The sequence below is a fragment of the Brachycentrus maculatus genome, unplaced genomic scaffold, assembly GCF_059751285.1.
Source record: "Brachycentrus maculatus isolate JH-2025_06_01 unplaced genomic scaffold, ASM5975128v1 h1tg000674l, whole genome shotgun sequence".
NCBI lineage: Eukaryota > Metazoa > Arthropoda > Insecta > Trichoptera > Brachycentridae > Brachycentrus > Brachycentrus maculatus.
Window position 1 is genome coordinate 217520 of NW_028281406.1, and position 12481 is coordinate 230000.

Genomic DNA, 12481 nt, shown 5'->3' on the forward strand with positions numbered 1-12481 from the left:
CTCCTAACCTGACCACTTGCAACTATTTGGCTTACCTGATCGTGCCATGTTTTTCTCAGTCTTCCTCTGCTCCTTTTTCCAATAACATTCGCCTAGTAAATTTGTTTAACCGTTCTATCCTCACTCATTCGTTCTACATGTCCAAACCATCTCAACACATTTTTCTTAATTTTATCGATTATGCTTATCTCAGCTTTGCATTCCTTCCTTATTTCACTATTCGAACATCTATCATACATCGTTTTGTCGCACATTCTTCTGAGAGATCGCATTTCGACTGCATTCAGTCTACTTTCATCCTTATTTTGCCAACTCCATGTTTCACTTCCATACATTAGAGTTAGAACCAGGACTCCGTTATGCACTGCCAGTTTAGCTTCCGCTGATAGGCTCTTTTATTTCCTATCAGCCTTTACTTGTTTGACATGTCTATAAAGAGAAGATTTTCCTATTGCATATGTCTTTGCAACCGACCTAATATTTTGCTTTTATTTAAAACCTCTTCTACAGCAGCTTCAATTAGAACGTTGGTGATTGATGGTTGGTGAACGATGCCGTGTTTTTGGCAGTATAACCTAAAAACAATATAATGTTTACAATGCGTGTAATACAAACGAGTACAAACGATTTTTAATATAAATTAAAAGTATTCGCCATGAATGGGGCAATTTTCCCTTGAGTGGGACCGTCCCATTCATGATCACTGCGCGCGTCCCATTCAAGGAAATGCGTGATTTTTAGAAAAATAGATAAATCGATACATTTATACTAAAGTAAATTTGATGAAACATACTTTATAATATCCTGAGAGAACCAACTTAAATAATTGTATTTATCAATTGCAGCACTTATCATAACCTATATGTACAAACAAAATCAAATTGCAATATATAATTTACTTTTTGACGCAAAAAAATTGTAACACGTCTTACTCGCTTCACTGTCAGTCGAGAACTGAGGTTTGAGGATTAATCTGTCTAATATCGTAGCGTTAATGTTCTGTAATTTTTAATTTTTTTTTGTAACAATATTTTGGGCTGGAGGACGATTGTCCCATTCATCCTCTGTCCCACTCATGGACACTCTCCCCTACATATGTTATTAAAATTCACATACAAAATCCATTTCTAACATATAATTATATCAAATCATGCCTAAAACCTTTACCATAACTTACATGTAATTATTTTTATAATACACTACTTAAATTCATTCAATTCATTTTAAGATCAAAACCATTGAATTGAATTTAATAGTTTTTTTTTAAACAGACATTTTAAATGTTGGCATTATTTTCCGATGACCCTGTACATCTTGGCTATCTTACTCTCATTAATTGCATTCTGTTGTATATTTCAGCGCAAGTTACTTTGCGAGATACGTAACATAAAATATATTTTTATATTCTGACGTCTAAATAGATTATTTCCACCTTATCAAACACGATTTTTCTCCGAGTAAAAGATGGTCGGCCATGAATTTTATACACGAACGAGAACTTGATCGGTTACATATTTTAGCATAAACTGTTTTTAATGGGTTCTAAGATAAAACAAGTTTGTTTTTGTGAAAATCAAAGCATCACTGCATACACCAATACTTAATTTGAAGGGTTATTTTGAGTAGTGTATAAATGGATACATCAATCTTTAATTGGAAGGATTATTTTAAAAATGGTACAAATGGATACATCAATCCTTAATTGGAAGAGTTATTTTAAAAATGGTATAAATGGATACATCAATCCTTAATTGGAAGGGTTATTTTAAAAATGGTATAAATGGATACATCAATCCTTAATTGGAAGGGTTATTTTAAAAATGATATAAATGGATACATCAATTTTTTTGAAGAGTTATTTTGAGCATTGTATAAATGTATAAATCAATATTTAATTTGAAAGGTCATTTTGCGCATTGCACAAATGGTGTTTGAATTCTTTACGTTTTCACTAATTACATTACGTAGGCTACATATGTAACTTTTTTCAACTATTCGTTTCGACTAGCCGTAAACAAATTTAACTATTCGTGTACAACCCCTTACTCAAATTAGTAAAAGAAATGTTACATATAGTGTTTCAGACTTATCATCGTAACTGAGATATTTTCAGAATTTTATATACATAGATATGTTTTTACTTATTTTTTCTAAAATATATCATTTTAAACATTTATACATATCGCTCACTCCTTTCAAGAACGTCATAAATCAAAAAACTTGATTTTCAGGAGAACGTTTTTAATGTTTTAAAATATTTCACAATGTATTAAAAATAAATATCAAGCCTCTCATTGAACTTTTTACTGTGCAACAGATCTTTTTAGGTAAAACCTGAAGGTTTTTTCTCCATTTGAAAAATACTCAATATATTTTTTTAAAAAAAATAAACAATACATTTTCTTCAAAATTCAAAAACAACATTTTCTGCCCTGTAGCGGGTAAATATTAAGTTAAAAATATGACTCTTTTGCTGGGATATTGTACATTTTCTGGGCATTCCGAAAACATGCACAACTGAAAATTGACGATTTTTGATTAATGACGTTCTTGAAAGGAGTGAGCGATATGTCAAACTTAATGTTTTAGATTCGCTGTGCCTCTCCAAAAAAGAGACTTGCTCTTGTGCTTGGAGATGGACTTACACTCAAGGTTTAATATTTTATAAAATCAATGGTATAATATTCTTTTTTCTATTTTTTCCAAGATTGATATGTAATGGGCAACAATTTTTTTCGCTTCTATTTTTTTTAATTTCTTTAGGGAGTTTACTGAAATATTTAATTCCCAGATATTTGAAGTTTTGTTGAAATAAAATATAATTTACGTGAACGTGTTCATATATTACCCTCTCATATATATCAGTGTAATAAAAATTGACCTTTTTCTTTCTTCTGACCCTTATTCGCACCAAATGTTGCATAGGGCCCTGCGTCGTATTGACGCAGTGTTATCCTGATCGTTAATTACACGAATTCAAAGTGATTAACCCTGCACTTCAGGAACCCCTTGGGAATATTATCAAATTAGTATTATGGTGAAAAATCACGAATATATATTTTGAGCCATCTGAGAATTGAACCTAGGGCCCCCAGTACGGTAGTTAAACGCTTTAATCATTATACTACGAAGGCGGACGAAGAAGTAAATTTAAAGTTAAATCAAACTTTTCCACTCTTTATCAGTGTTTAAAGATAAAATGAACTTTATGACGTGTGTAAACAGCTTTCTAAGAACAAATTACAATAATTTTCGATCACGCCTGCATATTATAAAATACACTTATTTTTAGTATGTACTATATCTACCACTTCTATTTTCCTTATAACGTACTTTCAATAAACCAAAGGGTAATTATTACAAGCCGTTATTTAAGAAAACCTAGCTGCCACTTTTTACCTGCTTCTAAGAAATAATTAATAACATTAAATGCTGTCAGTAATTAGAAATTTGAAACTGGTTTGAAAACCTATTATTGAGAGTGTGTAATTTTAGAAAAAGACCAGACGTCCAAAACTACTATATTTATAACTCAAGTATAAAAAAAATATTCAGGGGGTGAAATGCTAAATTTGAACAAATTTCACCAACATTAAATTTTACTTAAAAAAATAACAACCAAGTATATAGTTATTTTCCACATTTATTTTCTTTGACTAGTGACCGGGTTTCGTAGTTACCGATATCATTAGACTGGGTGTGATATTAACATTTATCGTAGTGGTCACAGATCATATTATTCAAGGAACATACAAGACGGCTTCAGATGAATTTCTTCATCACCAACAGCTTTCACACTCAAAATAATCAGGATTCGAAGAAATCAATTCTGATATAATTACAGTATTATATGTATGAAGCATATTATAACTAACGAACTAATGAATATGCCGCTTCCCCCAGGGGTACGCAGAGAGAATAGAATGCCACACCACTCTGCCTTTACAAACAATCTTCGCGTCTTCCGAATTCATATTTACCCTCACACATATCTACTGATTATTCCGACAATTTCAAGTATTTGAAATATTTGATCAAGCCTAGCTTTCCTGGATTTTTTTGAGTGCCTTTTCTCAACTACATCACCTCATAAATAGGTATTACTGTCATTTTCTCACTCATTCGTTCCACGTGTCCAAACTATCTCAATACACCTTTCTTAATGTCATTAATAATTATTACCTCAGCCTTTCATTCTTTCCATTTTTTATATCAGCGAGGAACGTTTAAATTTTGATTTAAATTTCCTGAAAGCGCTGAATTTTACTCGATGTTTAATTTAAGCGATTATAACGTGAATTTTTCATAAAATTGTCATTCATTTTAAAAATCTCATCAACTTTAAAGTCTTCCTAAAAGATGTTCCTCGTTTGAATACAATTAATTGAATATTTCCTACGTTTGAATACTTGAATAATTATGACCAAAAAGGTTTCACTAATGAATCTCCATTAATTTTTTTACACTTATATTTTAATTAATTTAAGATTAATTATATTGTACTCATAACAATTTAAAATTTTGGTGTTCCTGAGCGTTGGAATCCCTTATTTTTTTAACTGCTTTTATATGATATTATAACACCGTCCTTAATTAAAAATCAAATAATGAAACAATTGGACTCTAATAATCATACTATTTAACTAGTTAACAGAAATCAAACAAGTGAAAAATACTAATCGCTGTAGTCATCACCTGAATTTAGAGAAATAATGACAGGATGAGGTGGCGTTTGAAAGATTTTCGTTAAATCAATAAATTAATATTTAAGAATACAAACAATAATGTACAAAAGAATGAAATGTTTGAAAATTTCTATGATATTTGAATTATCTTGTTATAATATAATTACTTCGATTGAAGATCACAATGCTTCATTCTCATATTTTTCATGAAATTTTCACACAAGTAAAAACCATAATGCTAGAGAAAATTGCATTTTAAAAGATATAATATAATACTTTATCCACCTACAGTTTCTAAGTATTCATGAAAAAAGAATATTACGACTTTGTGTTTGATATCAATATCTCTACAGATATTTTCAATATGTACTTCACTTAAAAGAACGGATAAAATTCATCCATTGGAAAGGTATTTGAGAAACAAGATACGAATTGTAGTAACCCATTGTGAGGAAACGCTAAGAGCAAAGAAAACATTGCTTCCAATAGATTTTCAATCTGAAATTGATATACAATAGGTTCTATAAAAGATACACATACTCGTACATATATATAACTATAGTAGGTAGATATGTAAATTAATATAAAAAATTGAAAACTTTCTAATTTATGTAGATCATACGTATAGTATCATTATCGAAAGACTTATTGGTATTTATCTTAAATAATATAAATTTACTTTGGAATACGATGTAAAATATTGTTTGGTAAATTATTTAAATTTAAAATTTCATTGGAAAACTGGATAGATTTATGTATTTTCCGTCATATCGTTTTCTTCTGTTATACCGCAAACCGAAATCCGATATAATTAATTTGGTAATCCGTAGCGATTAAAGCAGAGAAGCATCTGCATTTAAGGCGGTAGTATTATATACGAAATATTGTCATTTAAACCATGATTCAAGTATTCTAAGCTCTGGATTAATATTCTATTCTGAGAAATTCTCAGAAAATTATTCTCAGATATCTAGCGAATTATATTAATTTGCAATATAATATAGTAGAAAACATAAAATGTATTTTCAAAATGCTTTTCTACGAATTATTGTAGAATAAACATGTGTAAGCAATAAAATAGATGAAAAGTTATTTTATTCGGCCTTTCCCTACCTAATAAGGTTATATTGTCCATATAATATGTGTGTATATATACATAAATGTATTAAAATACTGTATAATATATATAAAATATTAAATACTGTGCCGTCTCGTTTCAAGTTTTGTATTGACAAATCTTAAAAGAACTGCATTTTGTGTAATAAAAAGGCAATTATATGAATATCAAAGCTGTAAAGTTGTTGTTTTATTATTTAACTTAAAAACAGAAATAAAAGTATTTGTTACACAAAACGAAGAAAAGTCTTATCTCAGTTTAAATTTAACAGTTTAACTCAATTAAGGACTTTGATGTTGATTTTAATATTCTCGAAATGCTTGATAGAAAATTATTTAATTTATAATTGAATATGCTTGATAGAAATGTCAATATGTTTGAAAGAAAATTTATCTTGCTGAGACAGGGTTAGATTTCCATTCAAATAGTCGATGTTTAACGAGTTTTTCTCCGGGAAATTGAGTTATTTACCCTCGAAACATGCATTTGGTTAGCGTCATGCACAGATGTCAATGGGAAGTGTAAAGTTATCGGAAAACGACTACTCGGAAATGGCGGCAATATCGCCCCGAGTGAAGCTAAAAGGAAATCAGTTACTTCGTTATAAATAGGAAATGAAATGCCAAACTATCGGCAAAGTAGCGGTTTTCCGGGAAAACCTACCAATTTGGGATGAAGGAAAGTAATATATTTAATTTACATTTTTTTCATGGTTCGTCTATGGCGGAGGAATTTGAATTTTTATTTTAAATAAATGAGATTAATAAACATTTGCAGAAATTTTATGCAACTGACTAACTAACCATAACGCCGCTTCCCCACAGGGATAGGCAGAGTATAAAACGCCATACTACTCTGTATTTGTAAACATGGTTCGCCTCTTCAAAATTCATGCATCTCCTCATACATACCCGCCGATTATTTCGACTCGTGACCCAGCCTTTTCAAGTATTTGAAATACTTGATCATATTAAGTTTCCCACGGTCTTACTCTCCTCCTTTTCCAACTACACTCTCCTCATAAATTTGTTATACTATTATTTTTTCACTCATTTTACCTGACAATTTTATGTATAAGGCTTATTGATTCTTTTGTAGAATAATGATGATATGAATTATGATATTCATAAAAAAATATAATTCATGATTGGTGAGAATAGCAGTAGATAGCAGCATAAGAGGTAACAGACCCCCAGGAAGACCACCTAAACGATGGAAAGACATCTGGTCTTCCACCTCCCAGGAGGGGGCTCCGAAAACAACAGGACACAATCCTAGAAGAGGAAGAAGAAGAAGAAGAATATGCAAAACTAAGTATTGAAATATTATCTACGTATGTGTATTTTCCACGCATACTGCTGAATGGGTTGACCAATGGACAAAGAAATATGAAATCACCTTAATAGAAGTTCATCGATTAAATCAAATTTAGTCATCAAATAAAATAAACTATTATATTTGTGCACGCTTCATACTTTTTATCCACGTCGAAACTATTTTCAGAAAACTATATATGGCATAAACACGAAGGAAACTAATTCTAGGAATTCCCAAATTGACATTGCTCGTTGTAATATTGACGGAGTGTGTTCATTAGGTTTAGTAGGAAGACAGATCAGCGTTAAACTTTTGCTTTTTCAGGGTATAGTGCGGAATACGCTTTGGTGTAATAATCCCTTAATAGTTAAATAAAAATAAATAAATTTCAACGCCTTTTAGAAGATAATATTATGATTATGATTCGAAAGATAATTTGAAACTGCTTTTTAAACACCACATTCATCTGTTGTGACAAACACTCCTATATTTTCACAATCATACATCTAGTCATACATGCCCTCCGATTATGAAAGCTTTTGACACCAGCAGATATTAGTTAACTAATATCTCTCCCATTCTGCCGTTCACATTTGCCAATTATACTTTCTTTGTCATTTCCTCGTAAACATGTCCATATCACCTTAAATAATATTCTTTATGATTTCGATTATCCTTAAGGCTGGACTTAAAATCCTTTCTAATCTTCATTTTGAACTAAGCCGTACAACGATTTTTCCACACACTCGTCTAAGGAAACGCATTTCATCGCGTGTGTATTTTAATACAAGGGTGTTAAGGGCATATTCTTACTCCTTAAAACTTGGTTGGTTCCAGTACCCCTTCCATTTTTTTAAAGAAATTATTTTATCTTTTACAAATGTTATGATGTAATATATGAGGTACCTACCTTTTCGAATTACCTACCCATCTACCATTTCTTACTGCGTAATTTCACCATCGGGTGGAGAATGCGAGAATACTTTAATATGAACGGCGGTTTATTTCAAAACAATTCATTCCGAAGAATAAACATTGCCAAAAACAAAGGGAAATGTTGTTTACTCTTGCTGAAACCAAAAACAACATTCTAGGACGCAATAGTACCTACCCATATTACCTGCGTAGCTAGCCGGGAAGCTTGGAGTTCCAAAGTATGTAAGTAAGGCAAACAGTACATTTATTCTAATAAATTGATTCGGCAGTCACTTTGTGGTAAAATGTATCCATTTTTAATTGAAGTTCTATGTATGTTACGACAAGAAAGATATCCTCGGCATGTTAAGAAAGCAAAAAACAACTTTTTAATACTCAGGAGACCCCCCCGATTACAACTTTAGCAGTTTTCAGAATTAACTTGTTCAATCCGTCGAAAATCGTTATTTGACGTTTTGTAAAGCTTAACTTCTTTTTTATAGTTACATCGTCATTTCACGTCTTTATCCGAGCTTTGCAAGTTTTTTCTAGCTTTAAGAGGGTCTTTAAATAATAATAAAAAATACGTTTTTCAGACTGCCAAAATTGAATTTGTCGAAGGCCGTAGCGTAAGGAATTCTAATGCTTTAATTGATGTGTTTGACCTTTAAAAAATGTCCATGGATAGATGTGTTTTTTTGCAGTTGTAAAATGTTGTTTTTATTAATTTTTAAAAGCTTAAATACTTTCTTTGGCTGTTTGCAAACGGTTATGTTAACTAAAAATTCAATTAAAAGCATGCTCCTAATTTGTGTAAGCGTCTCAAATTACAGAGAAAAATATCAGATTAAATTTTGCATTTGCTAAAGTATAAAAAAATTATGGCAGTTATTTTCCTCCCGTATAATAAAATTGAATCTATATTCAATTAAATTTTTATTACGTTTTACCATCACATCATGAAAATATCGGTTTTCAATTGAACAATTTTATTTAATTTAAAAAAAAAAGATAAATATTTGTGTTTTTATTATTTACATAAATATTTCAATTTCACGCTATTTTTGTGAGCCTAAGCGGCTCATTACTAGGAATAGGTATCAAATTGTGGTGGAGTGGGTTCGAATTGAGAAACTCTGACTCAAGAGTCCGCGACACTAACCACGGGACCACAACCCGACACATATTTTAACTAAATATACTTAAAAAATTACAATGAATATAACTTCCGAAATTTTAGTAGTGTGGTTGTCAATCATAGGTAGAATTGTTAATTTTACACGCGAATTAAAAACCAGCATACAACAGGTTGTAAGCCCTAAAAATGCATAAGAATCTATATTCTTCTTCGTTCATGTTGAGATATCAATTGAAAATCTTGATATAAATCACTTCTAAGTGGATCTAAACGCAAAATTGTTCAATAAAGGTGTTTCTTTCAAGAGTAGATACAAAGGTTCATGGTGCAGAAAAGAAAGATATCATTAAAATAAATTTGCATGTCAAAAAATCATATATCAGTTAGATTATTTTTTCTCAAGCATAAAAGGTCGATAGGCCGTAATAAATCTGTAAGCTGGTTGGTTTTATCGCAGAAAAGCACTCCCTTATAAATTTATTGAGTGTATTATAGTAACGCTTTCCCATACAAGACAAGTAAAAAAATAACAGATTTGATTGATGATATAGGAATATTTAAAATATTTATTCCAATTCATATGGGCATCGATTATATGCGGAAAATAACATTTTGACCATGTAGTGAAAAAACATGAACTTTTATTCAATAAAAAAAGAACTTTATAGTTTTTTCCAAATAAATTTTATCGAAAAATTAAATATTCATCAGGCTGACCAGTCTGATCAAATAAAATTAAGGAGTAAAAAACTATAAAGTTGTTATTTTATTATCTAAAATGCAGTTCCACCAAAAAATATCAGCACAAAAATTTATTTTATTCGGTTAAAAAAAACAATACTTTTAACCTTTTTCCCGTAACTTTAGCTTACAGACAATACGGATTGAAATAGTATAAAAATGCCAAGTGATGGGTACGAGAAATTTCGATATAAAAGATAAAACATTAATACTATTTTCTTCGATCTTTTTTTATATTTCGAGTTTATTTTTCAAATAATAAATAAATACTTAATATCTCAACGTTAAAATTTATTAATGAGATGTTGTCTAATAATCAAAATTTTAAATAGGTAGATTTCCTGAGATAATATACGTAAGATATATATTTTTGAGTAGGTACATATGCTCAACAAGTTTCCGCCATGCTTCTTTATGTAACCGACGGCAATACTTTACTTACCTACGCAGTTGCTGTGATAGAACCTACCCACGAAAATAATTTATTATATCGATAGACAATGATAAAAAAATGCGTTTGAAGTCGATGAAATAAATAAAATAAGAAATATCATTAATTGATTCGACGGTCACTTTGTGATAATATGAATCCATTTTATATTTACGTTTTACTTAGTAATAATGATATTTACTAAGTGAAACTTAATTTATTTATTTTTTAAAGTTATTTGTAAAATGGATATGCATTTTTGATAAATTATCAACAAAGATGAAGAATAATATGGAAATCTGGATATTTATGACTTACGATCACTTAGGCTAGTTTAAGTGATCACTCAGTAAGTATACAAGGGTAACTATATAAAAAATAAAATAAATATCTCCTAAGTGGATATGAATCAAGATTTGTGGAAAAAGATTCTTTGAATATTGTGGATAAGTATAAATATAATAGATTAACCAGTATTTTTACATGATAAAATTTTAATAAATAAAAATCAAAATAAGAAAACGTTTTTCGTTTCAAAAGTTTCAATGCTGAAAACTTTTCAGCGCCGAATTCAACGAGTAAAAAGTTTCATTCACTTACCGGCGTATCTCGTCCGCGCAAATAACCGGTGTCCGGAAACTCCCTCTAAACTGCGCTAAGCTCCTTACGGCCGGTATAGGATGTCAAAAACTCTGACCCCAATGCAGCTGGATGTGGAAATTTATCGCAAACAGCGTAGACAACCGCCCTTCGCTGAAGTTGGATAGCGTATGAGTACGAAGAGCGAAGCGGGACTTCGTATGAACCGTGGGTAGGTCCAGGGCGCAGGCGTGTGACGCACGCAGGACAAGCTCGACCAACACAGCCTTAGCAGAGCGCTAACTGCGAAATCATACCGAAAGGGTTTATTTTCGCAAGTATTGCGTCACAACTCTCCCGTATGCTTCCTAGGCACACTTTACTTATGGTAAACTGTACGAAATGAGAACTGTCAAGTTATTTTAATATAATATAACACTATCATAGGTCAAGAGTACATTATTTTTACAAGTGGTTATAAAAAATAAAACAGAAATATTCTACACATTTTAACATACAACAATATCAAATGACGTGTTAGTTTTTGTGACTTGGAGTTATATAGACAGACATATTATATGATGTGGGTATATATTATATGCGTGTGTATATATATATTCATACATATACTACTATTGACCTTTATCCGCACCCAATGATGCACAGGGCACTGCATCAAATTGGCGAAACGTTTATTCGATTGTTTATTATAAGTAGGTGAGGTGATCAGTCCTGCCCTTCAGGTACCAGTCCAGTAGAGTGAAAAAACACATACTTATTTGACCTCCCCTGGGAATCCAACCCGGGACCCCCAATACGATGGCCAAATGTGCTTTTTCATCATTCCGCGAATTTATCATAAAATAACGTAATGCTCTTGCGTAATCTGAAGAAATAACCTGTCAAGGAATTTATTTGTAATAAATTATAATGTTTTAATATTATAAATATTTTTCCTCATATGGTAAGTAGTCAAATATAATATGTATTTGATTTCTATAATCTTCATAATTTGAAACGAGTAATGATAATATTTATGAATTAATTTTTAAATCAAACAGATTTTTTGAGTCTACTAACTTGTATTTTACTAACAAAAACACATAAAAATTAATATTGTGACAATTCGTTTGAAAATGCCATAATTAGGCGAAACAATTGTCGCAATATTAATTTTTTATGTGTTTTTGTTAATAAAATACAACATAGTAGACTCAAAAAATTTGTATTTAATTTGAAAATTAATGCATAAATTAAAATGGAGTTCTACAAATTAAACGCCAAATCTATAAATAATGATAATGTGTTGAAGAGACAAATAATCTTTTCATACGAAGGGAATTCACATTCACGTCACCATCATATCTACCTGTCACTGGCTGACTTGAGTGATTAGTTGTGTGACGTTCACCATTTACTTCTCAAGGTACTCACCAGATGCCAGTTTTTCTTTAAAACTACCCGTTTATCGTCAGACTATAAAATTTATTCCTGTATTTAACGTTTCGATTTAGATTTTTTCGTTATGACATATTATTGGGAATGGTGCACAATTATTA

The 12481-nt window shown here is 30.6% G+C and overlaps 1 protein-coding gene across 1 annotated transcript in view; it reads right to left on the reverse strand.

Annotated features, from left to right (window-relative positions):
- Positions 1–11115, reverse strand: part of LOC148300668 (uncharacterized) — a 93777-nt gene extending 82662 nt beyond the window's left edge. Inside the window, exon 1 of the mRNA XM_088274449.1 lies at positions 10944–11115. The gene's annotated coding sequence lies outside the window, so the exon portion shown is untranslated. The remainder of the gene's footprint in view (positions 1–10943) is intronic.
- Between the last annotated feature and the right edge of the window lie 1366 nt (positions 11116–12481).